The sequence below is a fragment of the Vidua macroura genome, chromosome 5 (assembly GCF_024509145.1).
Source record: "Vidua macroura isolate BioBank_ID:100142 chromosome 5, ASM2450914v1, whole genome shotgun sequence".
NCBI lineage: Eukaryota > Metazoa > Chordata > Aves > Passeriformes > Viduidae > Vidua > Vidua macroura.
Genome location: NC_071575.1, coordinates 19,839,886 through 19,853,155, shown reverse-complemented (window position 1 = coordinate 19,853,155; position 13,270 = coordinate 19,839,886). Strand labels below are relative to the sequence as shown.

At 49.9% G+C, this 13,270-nt stretch overlaps 1 long non-coding RNA gene across 1 annotated transcript; it reads right to left on the bottom strand.

Annotated features, from left to right (window-relative positions):
• Positions 1–10,613: 10,613 nt before the first annotated feature.
• On the bottom strand, positions 10,614–12,896 carry LOC128807527 (uncharacterized). The gene is made up of 2 exons (XR_008437179.1): positions 12,755–12,896; positions 10,614–12,223 (listed from the first exon to the last, which is right to left on the bottom strand). It is a non-coding gene; the product is annotated as an uncharacterized LOC128807527 (long non-coding RNA).
• Between the last annotated feature and the right edge of the window lie 374 nt (positions 12,897–13,270).

Genomic DNA, 13,270 nt, shown 5'->3' with positions numbered 1-13,270 from the left:
GTCACTGGCACCCATGTGGCTTGCTCTCTTCCTTATAATGTCTTGTGTGGGTGTGACAGCTCCTCCTGGTGAAACCTTCTGTTCCTCCTGAACAGAAGCTTGCACCTTGCAGGAGAAAAGCTGCTGAAAAAGTGGCCTGAAGCCTTGCAGGTGACTTAAAAGCATAAGCTCTTTGTTTACTTACTTGCTGAGCTTTGGCACTGAATTATGGCTTAGAGTCAAACCATAAATACAGGTTATTGTTTTTTGTAGATAAAATGCACGTTTTTTCCTTTAATGTAGGCCATCTGGAAAGGTGTAGAGGGGCAGGTGGAGTTTGTAATGAAGTTTCTCTGTACAGGCACCTGGTGGTGCACAGCTGGAAGTCACAGCTCTCGTGGTGCCTTGAAGATGCAGATGGGCACCTTCGTGTGAAAGCGGGGAGGTGTGCAGTGAGAGGAGGGGTCCTGCTGGCTGCACACCGGCGTGGGCCCAGGCCTGGACTTGCTGGCCGAGGCGTCGGGATCACCGCAATCCTCTTCAGTTCAGATTTCTGACGGCAGGCGGCAAGCGAGGCTCTTCCCTCCCGGCTCCAGCCGTCCCCTCAAGCCTTCCTCGCTCTCTGCGAGCCTTTCCCCAGCAAACACGGGAGGCCTCGGGGGTGACCCGCAGCACCTGGTGCCTCTGGGGCATTGCGATGAGGCACCAGGAAGCCAGGAGAGGGCTGGAGGGGATCAGAGGAGAAGGGGCAAGAGGCAGAACTGGCCGGGGTTCTTTCCTGCGTTTATATTTGCATCCAAGCTTGTCAAGATGGATGGATGGATGGCTTCTTTAGGAAGAAGGAGAATGAGAGGGGATTAGGATGATGCAGCACGGGGTGCTGTAATTAAGGCCAGTGTGTAGCCAAGCCCTGATATATGGCGTGCAGGTTTGAGGCACTTGTGGCATGCCAGCCTGGAAAGCAGGAGAGGAGGATTTATCCCTTTGGATAAATTAAGTAGCACTGAGTGCCCAGAGGCAAGACCTGAGTTCACTGAGAAATATGTGGGCAGGATCAGAGTGGTGAGAAATGCCGGTTTTCTCGGAAGGCACAGCAGGGATCCCTTGGGTGGGTGGGTGGGTGGGTGTGTGGCTCTCTGCCTGTGCCTCTTCCGGGTCCTGCTGGCACGCCTTTGCCCTGCAGGTTTCTGTGTGCTGCCGGACTACCTGCAGAAGCTTGCATTTCCCTGCCCCCTCGTAGTTCCCAGGAAGAATGGGTGTGCTGAACCTGCCAGCACAGGCACCTCCTGTCGGGACTCTTCCAGCCCTGCCAGGGAGGTGATGTTCAGTGGCGTGGAGGCAAAGGCAGCAGAGTTGCGGGAGGTTTGGTGATTTGTCCCCAAGGCTGAACATCACAGGGGCTGGCAGTCCCTCAACCCTGTCCCCTGCTCTTGCCTCTGCCCTGCAAGGAGCAGAGAGTTCAGGTATCTGAGCCCAGCCTGGCCTTGCCGTCCAGGGCTGCTCCAAAATGTCATTTGACCTGGGGGTCATATCCTCCAGATGGTTGTGTGGCTATTTAACAGGATAGTGTGATCCTGGATTAAAATGGAGTTGAAAGGATCTTGTCCTATTCTATGTTCCCTAACCTGGCACAGATCTCAATAGCTATATAAACGAGTTTTTCTTGCTTATTCCCCCATCCCATTATCTCTGGTATTTGTGAACTTATACCGAGAACTGTTCCAATGGGAAATATTCCAGCAAGTGGATGCTCCAGATAAAAGTTTAAGAATTGCCAACACACTTATATAAAGCAGATCACACAAAATAAACTGATCCTTAGGCATCATTACCAGTTTAGGAAGTACAAAAAAGTAAAGTGGGTAGAAGTGGATGGATCACACTAAGCTGTGCCTGTACAGCCACTGGGAAAAAGATGAGGAAGGTAGGTTTTCTGTGCATGCTCTGTAAGCCATGGCTTAGGAGTCCAGGTCAAAGGAACAGACTGAACATTGTGTACATGGGCAAGAGGCTCATGAGCCAATATCAGTATTTAATATTATCCCCAGGAAGCGAGGGGAAGATGCAGGTTGTAACAACAGTGGAAAAACCTCCTCTCCCCTGTCCCTTTAAAATGAAGGAGTGGCTGGAAGAGGACAGACCCAGAGCGACCTCTAGAAACAAGATCAGGGGCCTTTTTGCATTGCAGTGAAATTCAAAACCACTAGAAATGTAAAGACCTAGACAGAGAAAAACAGTGCAGCTATGCTTCACAGGACTGCTGGAGAGAAGCTAGCAAATTAAGATCTGAATAAGCAGGATAAGTTTGTCTTAAAGGCAGCTAATATTATTTTTAAAAGCTATCCTCCTGCAAGACAAGGGTCAAAATGAGAAGTTCTATCCCTAGAATGGGAGTAGCGGGAATGCTTTGCATGTCCCTGATCTCTGGTCACTGGCTGAGGGTCATTGGAGGTGCTCAGGCCAGTGAGACAAGCCTTTGGATGCCACTAAAACTGAAGTTCTCAGCATCTCTGTGGCTAAAGGATCACCAGGGGCTTCTTTATTTTAAGCTCTCCATTAGCTGAACAGTGCACCCATTTATAACAAAATCTTTAAATAGCAGAGAATTGCTAGGAAGGGTCATGGCCAGCAGTTGCTCAGCCATGCTCAGCTCAGCTCCATTACATGGCCTGTGGGTAAATCACACAAGGCTTGGGTTTTCTTCAGCAGCCAAGGCATCAGCTGAAGCTAAGACAGGCTGTTTTTTTCCCATTCACTTTGTTGCTTTTGTCACACCTAAACTTTCCAATAGGGAAGAGGCATATGGTGAACGAGTGCCACTTGATGCCACCAATGCTCCCTGGATCACTCAAGGGTAATGCAGCATCCTCAACCAGAGTCCCTGCTCCCTCAGCCACCATGCTCAGAAGAGGAAGGAATGTGTTCCCCTCCCCTCTCCTCTTTTTTTTTCCCCCACCACATTAAGGCTTTTAGTGTTAGGACATCTAAGAGTTTGTGGCACCACTGAAAAAATGCCACAATTGGCCTGGTGTCTTCTCAGGGTGGAGATAGCCATAGCTGAAGGGTGAATCTGCCTAAAAGACATAAATATCATTTAATTTGATAGATAATATATAGTTGTTTATACAAAATAATCTGATTTTTCCTTCCTCAGAATGTCTGAGGAAGGGCTTTAGAGTAATCCTGTGCAGTTCATTACTGAAGTGGCTCGCCTTTCTCCAGTGAAGAGCATCACTGGCATCCTAAAACGTCCATGCCCTTAACGTGAGTTGCAAACCACCAGGGACGGGTTAGGTATTTTAAATCCTATAGCTTTTTCTGTAAGCATAGGAATGCTATTCAGAGCATTCTGGCAAAAATTCAGAATGAGCACTTATATTCTGCCAACTCCAATCCCCTCCTGGAGTTTCAAATGGATACGATATTTATCTTTACTTTCCGTCTTAACTATTGTGTATTGTCACTGTAGGTTGCTAAACAACTGCTGCCTCATCGGTGGCTGTATTTTGCTGGCGAATAAAGTGAGCCCCATGTGCGTATGAACCATAAAGCTATTTGGAGCCCTTGCATAAGAACCCCAAGATACGTGTAAGCTGTTAATATTTATTATGTGGAGCTGAGAACATCACTGAAGATGGAGGGATTACAGTAACTGAGTTCAGGCTGTTGAACAGCCAGACAGAATGAAAGAGAAAACAGATGCCCTGAAGGAATAAGAGCAAAATGCATGAGGAATTTTCTGCATGCAGGATTAGACTCCAGTGGAGCATGGAAAGAAAAAGGCTGGAAATGCTCCAGAGAGACAGGGTAGATAGGAGAGAGGCAGCACTACAGCTTCTTGCTTGAGGTGAATTTCCCCTCTATGTTTCCCCCAAGTAGGCATCAGTTCACCCATGGGCTTGCTGGGGTGCAAGCGGCAGGAGCCCTGTGAGAAGGGACAAGGTGTTTCCAAGGCACATGAAAGACGATTCAGTCTTCTGGGATGTGCAATGCTTGGCCATTGGCCCTCTCACTGCTAGGTGTTTCAAGAGTCTTCTAAGCTGCTTTTTGTCTCATCTCTCAAAAACAGCATGACCTAGAAACTCTGCATTTCTTCTGCTAGTTTTGCCTGAGCTGGGCAAAGAGTTTTTCTCTTCCTTATAAAAAACAATTGGTGGTGGAGAACAACACCAGGCCCTTTCTGCAGAGCAAGGTCCTCAGTGAATCAGCTGCTTTGATGTCCAAAGGATTGGAAACAAGGAAAGTCAAGACTCAGAGAGCGAGAGGTTCTGGAAGGGCAGGCAACCCCGCAGCACCCACTTCAGAATTTACAGAAATGCTTCTGCACAAACCCCTTGTGGTTACTACAGTACTAAGGTGGCCATCAGCCACCAAAATATCTTGGGAAGCCACTGTGGTTTGTTTCCAGAAGCAGCCACAAGCCCAGCCATCCAAAACTGAGGCTCCTTGAGGTAACTGGGCATTTCCAGACACACAGCTCAGAGAGTTCCCAACCAAAGTGAAAATGGGCAAAGGCGGCAGCCTCCAACCTCTGATGAGAGTTGGTTGCTTTTGGTGAGAGTTGGAAACTTCAGGACTCCTTTTAAAGTAGTGGGATCAAAACTGAGCTATTAGTGGTTTCATGCCTCACAGATTCGGAAAGTCCCTCACTCCAGTGGCTCCAGCTGGCATGGAAGCACAACAGGTAACTGCTCTTGTTCGCCTGTGCGCTCGGGGTTCCTCCTGCCCTTGTTGGTGCCGGAGCCCCTCGACGCCTGTCTTGGCTGCAAACCTGCTCAGCAAAATGGCCAAACCCCCGGTGCACCCATGACCTCTGAGGCAGCCAGGCAGGGCTGTACAGCTAGGGAGAGGCTTATCCCATGCACACGGGGAGTGTACAAGGGGAGGGGAGAGCCCCAAGGCCTTGTCTCCATCCAATCCCCAGATCTGCTGTGTGAGGGCCACTGCGCCAGGAAAGGGATACCTCTGTGCCTAGTTTTAGGCAAAGTAGAGCAAACTGGCCAGGTCACCCAGTGTAGCCTTGGCTAAAGGTGTGGCATGGGTGCTGCTGCAGGGTGGGTGTGAGGGCAGAAATAGAAGCTTATCTTTGAATGGACTTGCCAGGCTCTGCTTGTTGGTTCAGCGTGGAGGATGGCCCCCGTCCTGCAGACATTTCTTATGTAAGAGAGGGCTCATCCCTCTCTTTGAAGCAAGAAACATACAGAGAAGCAGCTTCAGAGCTCGTCTCTAAAACACTTACAGCTCTTAAATGCAAATGAGTCAGGCACTAAGGCAAAATAGGTTTTGATATGAATTCTTCATCCAGGTAGTTCAATAATTTACTGAACTCCCCACCCCTTAATCCCAATGCATTCTGGAGCCAATGCTTTTTCTTATTGTTCCTGTCATTAGCTCCTCCAGGATTTCTCAGCTGCTGCATTGAGGAATAGCTCCACAAGGGACTTCTTGGAGATCTGAAGACTTGAAACAACAACAGCAAAATAACAAAAAAAAAAAAAAAAAAAAAAAAAAAAAAAAAAAAAAAAAAAAAAAAAAGAAAAGGAAAAAAAAGAAAAAGCTAGAAAAGGTGAGGAGACAAAACCAACATGCAGTCAATAAAAGCTTTCAGAGAAGAGATAAGAGCAACAAAACATAGAATGGCTTACTGCTTGCTAAAGGTGTGATGGGAATATGAAAAGCGCTTTTGCAAATGTCTGGAGGGGGAAAGAAATTAGAGAAGTGTAACCATTAGTAAATGAGTATGTGAGTGTATTATTCATGGCTGCAAATATCTGAACTGCAAAAGTGTGACATTTTTGTTTCTGTGTGCTTTTAGTGGCAAATTTAAGAATTTTGGATAGCAAGGATGTAATTAAGACCTAATAAAGCAGCTTGTGCCTGCTGCAGCAAGCAAGGAACGTGGCAGCCTCCCTCCCAAACTCCAAAGAGCTGTTCACCTGCATGAAGTTACTCTGTGTTTGCAGAACTGCAGCTTGATTCAGCATGAAAAAAACCCAAAGAGATACCGCACTTAGGCAGAAATATGGTACAATATTCAATGATTTAGCTGAAGCACGTATTAGTTGGCGCTCTTCACCACGGGACTTCATTTGCGGTAAGTCACCAAGGTCCTGCAGCTGTTTGGCACCGAGGGGCCCTTGCTGTGACCTCCTTGACCACCGGCAGTGTCTCTTGGGGGGGTGCAAGAGGACTATGCCGTGCCTGGAAGCAAGGTGGGTGGCTGAACGTGCCTGCAGTTTGGAGCTGCCATTGCCAACCCCACCACGAAGCTGCTGTTAATTGTTATGCTTGGCACCTCCAGACAGCCTGGCTACATCTGGTCGGCCGCCTGCCAAGCGCGCGAGCGTATGCGTCGTTCTGGGGAGACACGTTGTTGTGCTAATGGACTTATGTGGAGTTTTAAGTGGGCTGGGGACCTGAGGCTCTCCAAGCAGGAGAAGCATTTCACTCTTCTCTAATTAGACCAATTTCTCGAGCCAGAGCATTGGAGCAGGGCTGTGATTCCTGGAGAAATAGATGGCCCCGTGGGCTGTTTGCCAAACTGGCTGCGGACTTAGCAGGATGCTCCATGCAGGGAAGCTGGGAGTCACGCTGGTGCTCTGAGCCTTTTGCTACAGCCTCTCCCACACTTCACTACCAGATGGACGCATGCTGGTTTTGTTGTCCTCAGGGCAGTCAAACCCCATGACACAAATCAAAACATGTGTCACACATGGCAGTGCTGGGTTGATGGTTGGACTTGATCTTGGAGGTATTTTCCAGCCTAAATGATTCTATGACTCTGTGACAAGGGAAAGGTGTGAAGTCCAAGAGTTAGTAAGGTTCGGCATCCACTGGGAAAGCAAATTTGGTGCCCAGTCGCACAGAAAGGAGGGTGGTTTCCAGAAGAAGAGCAGCCACAGCTAGTGGAGATCAAGGGATGAGAGAAGATTGTTGTGACAAACTTTGCTTGAGAGGTGGCTGGTGCTTATTGAACCACAGGTGGGTGGCAGCTTTGACAGGAAATTTCAGCAGAGGATATCAGTTCTTCTGTTTCTGAAAAAGAGAATGAAAATTGACAAGGCTATAAATACAGCTATGTGAAAGCACGCTGCCTGGAGGACCTGGGCTGCGATGATAAATGACTGCTGAGTGCTATTTAGGGCACAGAGGCCTAAGGAAGTGCCAGCAAACTAAATATCCAGTCAAGCCTTGGCATCTTCACTAATGAGTTCAAAGGAGGATGGCAAAGGGCTCCAGGCTCCCAACTTATCCGGTGCTGATGAAGTCCCTGTGGTGGAAAATAGCTCTGAGAGGCATGAACTGCAGCAGTGTCGCTGCAGAAACACTCCCAGGCAGCAGTGCTGGGGTTGTGATGGCCTCATTAGAAGGCATGTTCACCAAACCATGTTAAGCAGATCATCTGGCGTGGGCACGTGGCAGGGAGGTAGCACAAAAGGGGACTCTGGCACACAGACTCGGTGGGGACAGCCTACTGACACATTTGGAAAATATAATGGGCATCAAAACCAAAAGGGTTTGGGGCAACACACCATGTCAAACAACCTCCAGAGAGAAAGCCCTGTGGAGCTGGGATGGCCAAGCATCCTGATCTGCTGATTTCTCCATGCCCACTTCAGAGCCTCCGTTTATTTTTGCTAGCACGATCAAAAAAAACAAGTCACAAGAGAGTTTTCAAATCAGAATAATTCCCTGGCTGAACACCAATAAAATTCTGACTTTTTATTCCTGCCTGGTATGTAAACACATTTCAAAGGGCTTCAGCAGCAGAGGAGAAGGAATCTCTAATCTGAGCCAGCTCCTGTGAGCTGGGAGCAGTGGCCGTGCTCCCTGCGCACTGGCTATTCTGTGGGAAGGTGTCACCCCTGATCTATGGGGAAGAAGGGAAGGAAGTGGCTCCAGAGTTTGGTGTTTGAACTTGCCTTGGACTGCTGACATTGGAGCTCTGTCACTGGTGGGCTGAACTCTGCAGTGCCCCATCCTCCAGCCTACCCCCAGGCTGCCCTTTGGCTCTTTTGGAGGAACCGGAGGAAACCAGGTCGAGGAGCTCATCTGGATTAAAAAATAACCCAGGGAAAAAAGAAATTTAAAAAAAAAAAAAAAAAAAAGGATTTTTTCAGCCAGACCAGTTCCCCAGCTGGGCTTGGCGAGTGGACTCATGTGCAGCTGAGCTGCTAGCGGCACTGGGTTTTGGAGTCATTCCCACCGTGGGGGTTGTGCTGTGGATGCCAACTGCAGAAGTGCACGGGGCCTGGGAAACATCAGCAAGATGCAGCAAACCCTGCTCAGCCTTGCTGAGCTGGTACCTCGCAGGGACCATGCACATGAGGGGGCAGAGAGAGATACACATCTCTGAGGACTGGGGAAACTGGAGAGGAGCCAGCACAAGTAGTGGTAGGGTGATGATGTGGGCAAAACTAGGTTTTACTACCCTGAGGGTAGGAAAGGGCTGAAGAGTGGAGGGTAGAGAGGGATAGTACTGGCACAGAAAGCTGAGGAGGGACTGAGTGACTGTGCTGTGCTGCTTGTCCTGGTCCTGGCCACTTGTAGTGTTGGCCAAGGTGCCCTGAGCTTCCTCCCATCGAACAGCTCCCAGTGCTGGCTCTTGCCAACACACAGGGAGGGCTGCAATGTGCTAACACAGACTTGGGAGGCTGAGGACTACAAAATGGATTTAGTCCCCTTGTAATGGCTGAGATCTGAGAAAAGATTTGCAAACCACCCCATTAGTGGCAGAAACCCCTGTCTCCACAGAGCTAAGGACAGGCTCCCCAGTCTTCTGAACTCAGCTCCCATGTGCTGGTGGTGTCTGTTTGCAGAGATGAACAGCAATATCTTGCTCATCCCCAGCTCCCTCGCTCTCCTCTTGAATCCCCAAATACCTCTAGTTTATCACTCCAGCAGCAGTGGCATTCCCACAGGGGAGCAGGTGTCATCATTGGCCAACCGAGGCACGTCAGAGAGACACTCCTGCTCCCCCTTGTTCCGGTTACACTGAGCACAGAGGCTGGTTGGAAATGAGAGAAACCAGGGGAGATCAGCCCCCTGAGGAGTGTATCCTCCCCACAGCTCCCAGGGAGGATCCCAAACAGGGATAGAGTCAATTCTCCATTATCCGCAGCACAGGGAAGGCAGCTGGGGCTCATGAAAAGGTGGCAGGAAGATGGAGGAGCTGAAGGGATACAGCAGAGTTTGCACTGTGTTTACTCAACGTGTCTAAAACACGAGGCCAAACCATTTCATTATGACCTGGCTGATGTGCAGCATTTTGACCTCGGTGACTGCTGCTAGAGGGAGACCAGACACCCTCAGAAAGGCACCAGGACAAACCCCCTGCAGTTCCTCCTACACCAGTGCAAAAGGCCAGACAGCTTTGCAGGAGCAGCACTGCTGCACACAAAAGCGTGGTGCAAAAGCACGAGGATGCAAGTGTCAGCAAGAGGAAACCGTGCTTGGAGCCGAGCTGCTCTCGGCTGCTTTGCAGGAGCCTGACCCTTCGTGTGTGTCCTGCCCTGAAACTCCACAGCTTGTTCCTAAATACCTGTGATGTGCCATGCCTGGCCACTGCACTGAGCAGATTACCTGAAGGCAGGAGAGGGTGATCAGCCCTAGGGGGTATGTGGGTGGCATGAAGTAGTCGAAAAACACCGCCATGACCAACAACAGTAACACAGATCTTGCTAACTTAACTAAGCCCCTACATTAATTCATTGATCCATCATGCCTTGATTAGAGATTGGCTAGAAGATGTTTGTTTTAGATTATACACGGAAACTCCTGTGCTGCTGAGGAAGCTCTGCTGTGTATCATGCCCAGGTGTTCAAACACATGTATTAGATTGCTTAATATTCTTGTGTTTGGAGAAAATAATACCAGCTTCTTTCCATTTGTGCTCTGTTCTTCCAACCTCTGAGGTGCCTCAGGTAGCCTATCCAAGTGGTTCTTTGCAACCCCTAGGGCACAGAGCTCCCAGAAAAGTGAAAGGGGCTCAGCAGAGGTGATGCAGCCAACAGACATCATCTCCTCACCCTTCTCCCCACCTCATCAATTTTCCCCACCCCATTGACACTAAATGCAACTTCGCCAGGCCTGAGCTTGTTCTGTCCTCAAGGCATCTGTGGTATTTTGGACACATCCATGTTCTTCCCGCCCTCCAGCTCCCGAGACCCATCTAAAGGGCTGAGGAGGGGGCTGCAGCTGCCACCAAGCAGCAGCTCCCACAGCTGCTACTTGGCCCTGGGTGGGCAAGAGCTTCCCCTCAGCACCAACACATCTACTCAGCCTCGGCTGTGAGCAATGAGCTTCCTGAACACAGTCTGGCAGCCCTGGGGAGCTCAGACTGAAACTGAATCACAGAACATCATTCTGCATCCCCACCAGCTGCAAGGGCTGGGGAAGACCTTTTTAAATAGAGTCCGCTGATCCCTCTTCAGTCTGGAGGAAAGCTCCAGCAACATCTAAAAGCTGCCTGGTTTCACGTGCAAGGATTGTTCACTACAGGAAAAACAGGTTTAAATAAGTAAAAAGAAAAATAAAAGAGCACTTGAAAGGGAAATAGTTCTGCAAATTGAGACCCAAAGAATCCCGGAGGTATTTGATGCTTGAACAGCTGAATGAGATGCCATTCTGCAAGGTGAAGCATTCAGACTCATTTATTTATTTAAATTGGCATGGAGATGCTGCTCAAATTTGCTGCCTGCAGCCATCCATCAGCCAGGATCCAGCAGGCAGACAAAAGCACCTCAGGCACAGGGGGCTACAGAGCCCCCCTCACTGCTTTCCTCAGAAGGAATTTCTTCCATGAGATGGGCATGGCAGCGAGGGTGGGTGAAGCAGGGGGCAGCTTATCTTCCAGACCCCAGGAATGCATCACCCTCCATTCCAGCCATGGTTTCACAAGTCAGATGCAATTGCATGTGTGGTTCTTGGGAGACCCATGGGGATGGGACCATCCTTCGCTCCCCCCAGGCTGTGACACTTCTCATATCACATCAGATGTTGTAGAAACAGCCCAGCAGGAAGGAAAGCAATAATTCTCAGAGCGGTTTGGCCCTTGGCCAACAGTGTGTAAACACAGCAGGGAAACCCAGTTCTGGGGCACCTGTGAGATGGGGCAGCCTGTGGCAAGTTTCCCAAAATGAATTTGGGAGTGGGAGTTAGCAAAAGGCAGGAGCAGCCTGTCAAACCAGTCCTTAGAGGTGTTACAGTGCCGGTAACACCTGTACCTGCCCGGACAAGTCAGCAGGCTCTGGGGTGGGATGCAGGCTCCGGGGTGGGATGCAGGCTCCGGGGTGGGATGCAGGCTCCAGGGTGGGATGCAGGCTCCGGGGTGGGATGCAGGCTCCGGGGTGGGATGCAGGCTCCGGGGTGGGATGCAGACCCCATGCAGTGATCTGAAACTCAGGCTGATGGTCCAAACGCATTGCTGTCTTCTTAGAGGGAGGGCCCACAACTTGTATTACTGCTTTTCCCACCCTGTCGTAAGCAGGGACAGAGAAGTTTTAGCCCTGGCATGGGAGAAGAGCCGAGGGAAGAAGTCAATAACTCTTCTGAGCGTTCTCATTGCTTGCAAGGCAGGAGGGCTCCCAACACCAACCCACAGATGGAAAAGGTGTTGGTTTTGAGGGGTGGGTCTTCCAAACACAGGACCCACTTTGGAGGTACCTTCTAGCCCCTCTCCTGCTGCATGGCCCAAACAGAACTGCTGCAGCTGGTGAGGACAAATGGCTGTCAGGGCAGGAAGCAGCAGGAAATGGGAATTCATTGCATGAGGTTTGAAAAGTCGACATAGGACCACACCAGACCATTTTTGGCCACCAGCCTCTTCCTGGCTCCTCATGGCTCAGGATGTATAAAACACCCCATGGGTTACTGCACCCCATGGGTTACTGCAGGAATGACCCTCAAAAAATCAGGCAGCTGGGAAAAGGGGAATTTTGTTTCCCATTACCAGCAGGGCCTGAGATCAGCTGCAGTCAGAAAAGAGGTTTGTTGGTTGAAGCTGGAAATAAAGGTGAGCTAAACTCAATCCAGGCTTTGTTTAACTGTGTTATATTCCTCTCTTCAGGGCTCTGCTGACATTATACGTTGTTTTCCAGACTAGTGCCAGACATCTTCTGTGGGCACGTTCCGTACGGTTTTCCAGATGAAGAGTTGTGATAAAAACCTGACCTATTAAGTTGTAGGGCACTTCCTCTTCACCCTCACATGTTCCAGGAATGGGATTTATTTGGGATATTTACAGCTGTGAAGGAATGGCACCTGGGTAAACATCTCATGAATCAAAAAAGGAACCCTCTACAATTAAAATGCAGCTAAAGAAAACATGTGAAACCCAAGATATAGAACAAATCCCAGCTTGAATCATCTGGTTCCAAGACCTGCGAGGAGCCCATTGAGCTTGAGCTAATATCTATTCACAACATGCAAGAAGCAAAGACAAATAGGGGTGGCCTGGAGCTAAAGTTACACGGGCGCTGCATCCGGAGACGACACCAGCCCCCTGTTCTGCTCTGACAGCGGTCAGGGCACCGACCCTGCTCCCCCTGTGCATGCCTCTCTGGTGCTGGTACCATGCTGTCCTCACACCTCAAAGCCTTTCTCCAGGCAGGACAGGAACACCACAAATGGGAGCACACAGCCCTCTGCAAACTCAAGAGCTTTTTGGCAACAAGCCCTCGGGCTTGGAAAACGCCTTGGTGTTCTCCAGGCCCTGTGGCAGCCCGGCAGTGCCGGTGTGTGATGCACCCACAAGGCAAGAGGTTGAGTGAAGTACCTTCTGTCATCCTGACTCCCAGCTCATCCCCACCAGGAGCTGTCTGGTGACATGACAGCCCCTGGCCAGGTATTTGTCCCACAGGAACTTGTCTGAGGGGTACACGTGGCAGCCTCCTTCGCATGCCTCCCATGGAGGTGCCCCAAGCACAGCAATTGATTGTGACACCACACCCAGGAGGTGAGCTGAAGCCAGCCCTGTGTAGCACTTTGGAGCATGCAAATCTACCAAAGCCTCCTTTGCAGCCCTAACTGACCCACAGGGATCAGCTGGCAGCTGCACCCTGACATAAAGCCACTGCTTCCTCTGTCTCCCCTGGCTGGGACAGTGCTGATGCTGGCCAACCACCCCATGTGAAGCTCTGCTTGCACTGGCACAGGCAGCATGAGCTGGGCAAGCAAAGGCTGGCCGTGAAACAGTTGTGGTTAACTTGAGCCATTTTGGCAAAACAGGTCATTGGCTGACTCAGTAATTTTGAAAGTGCCCAGGAGGAAGCCAAGCCTGCTCATGAGGAGG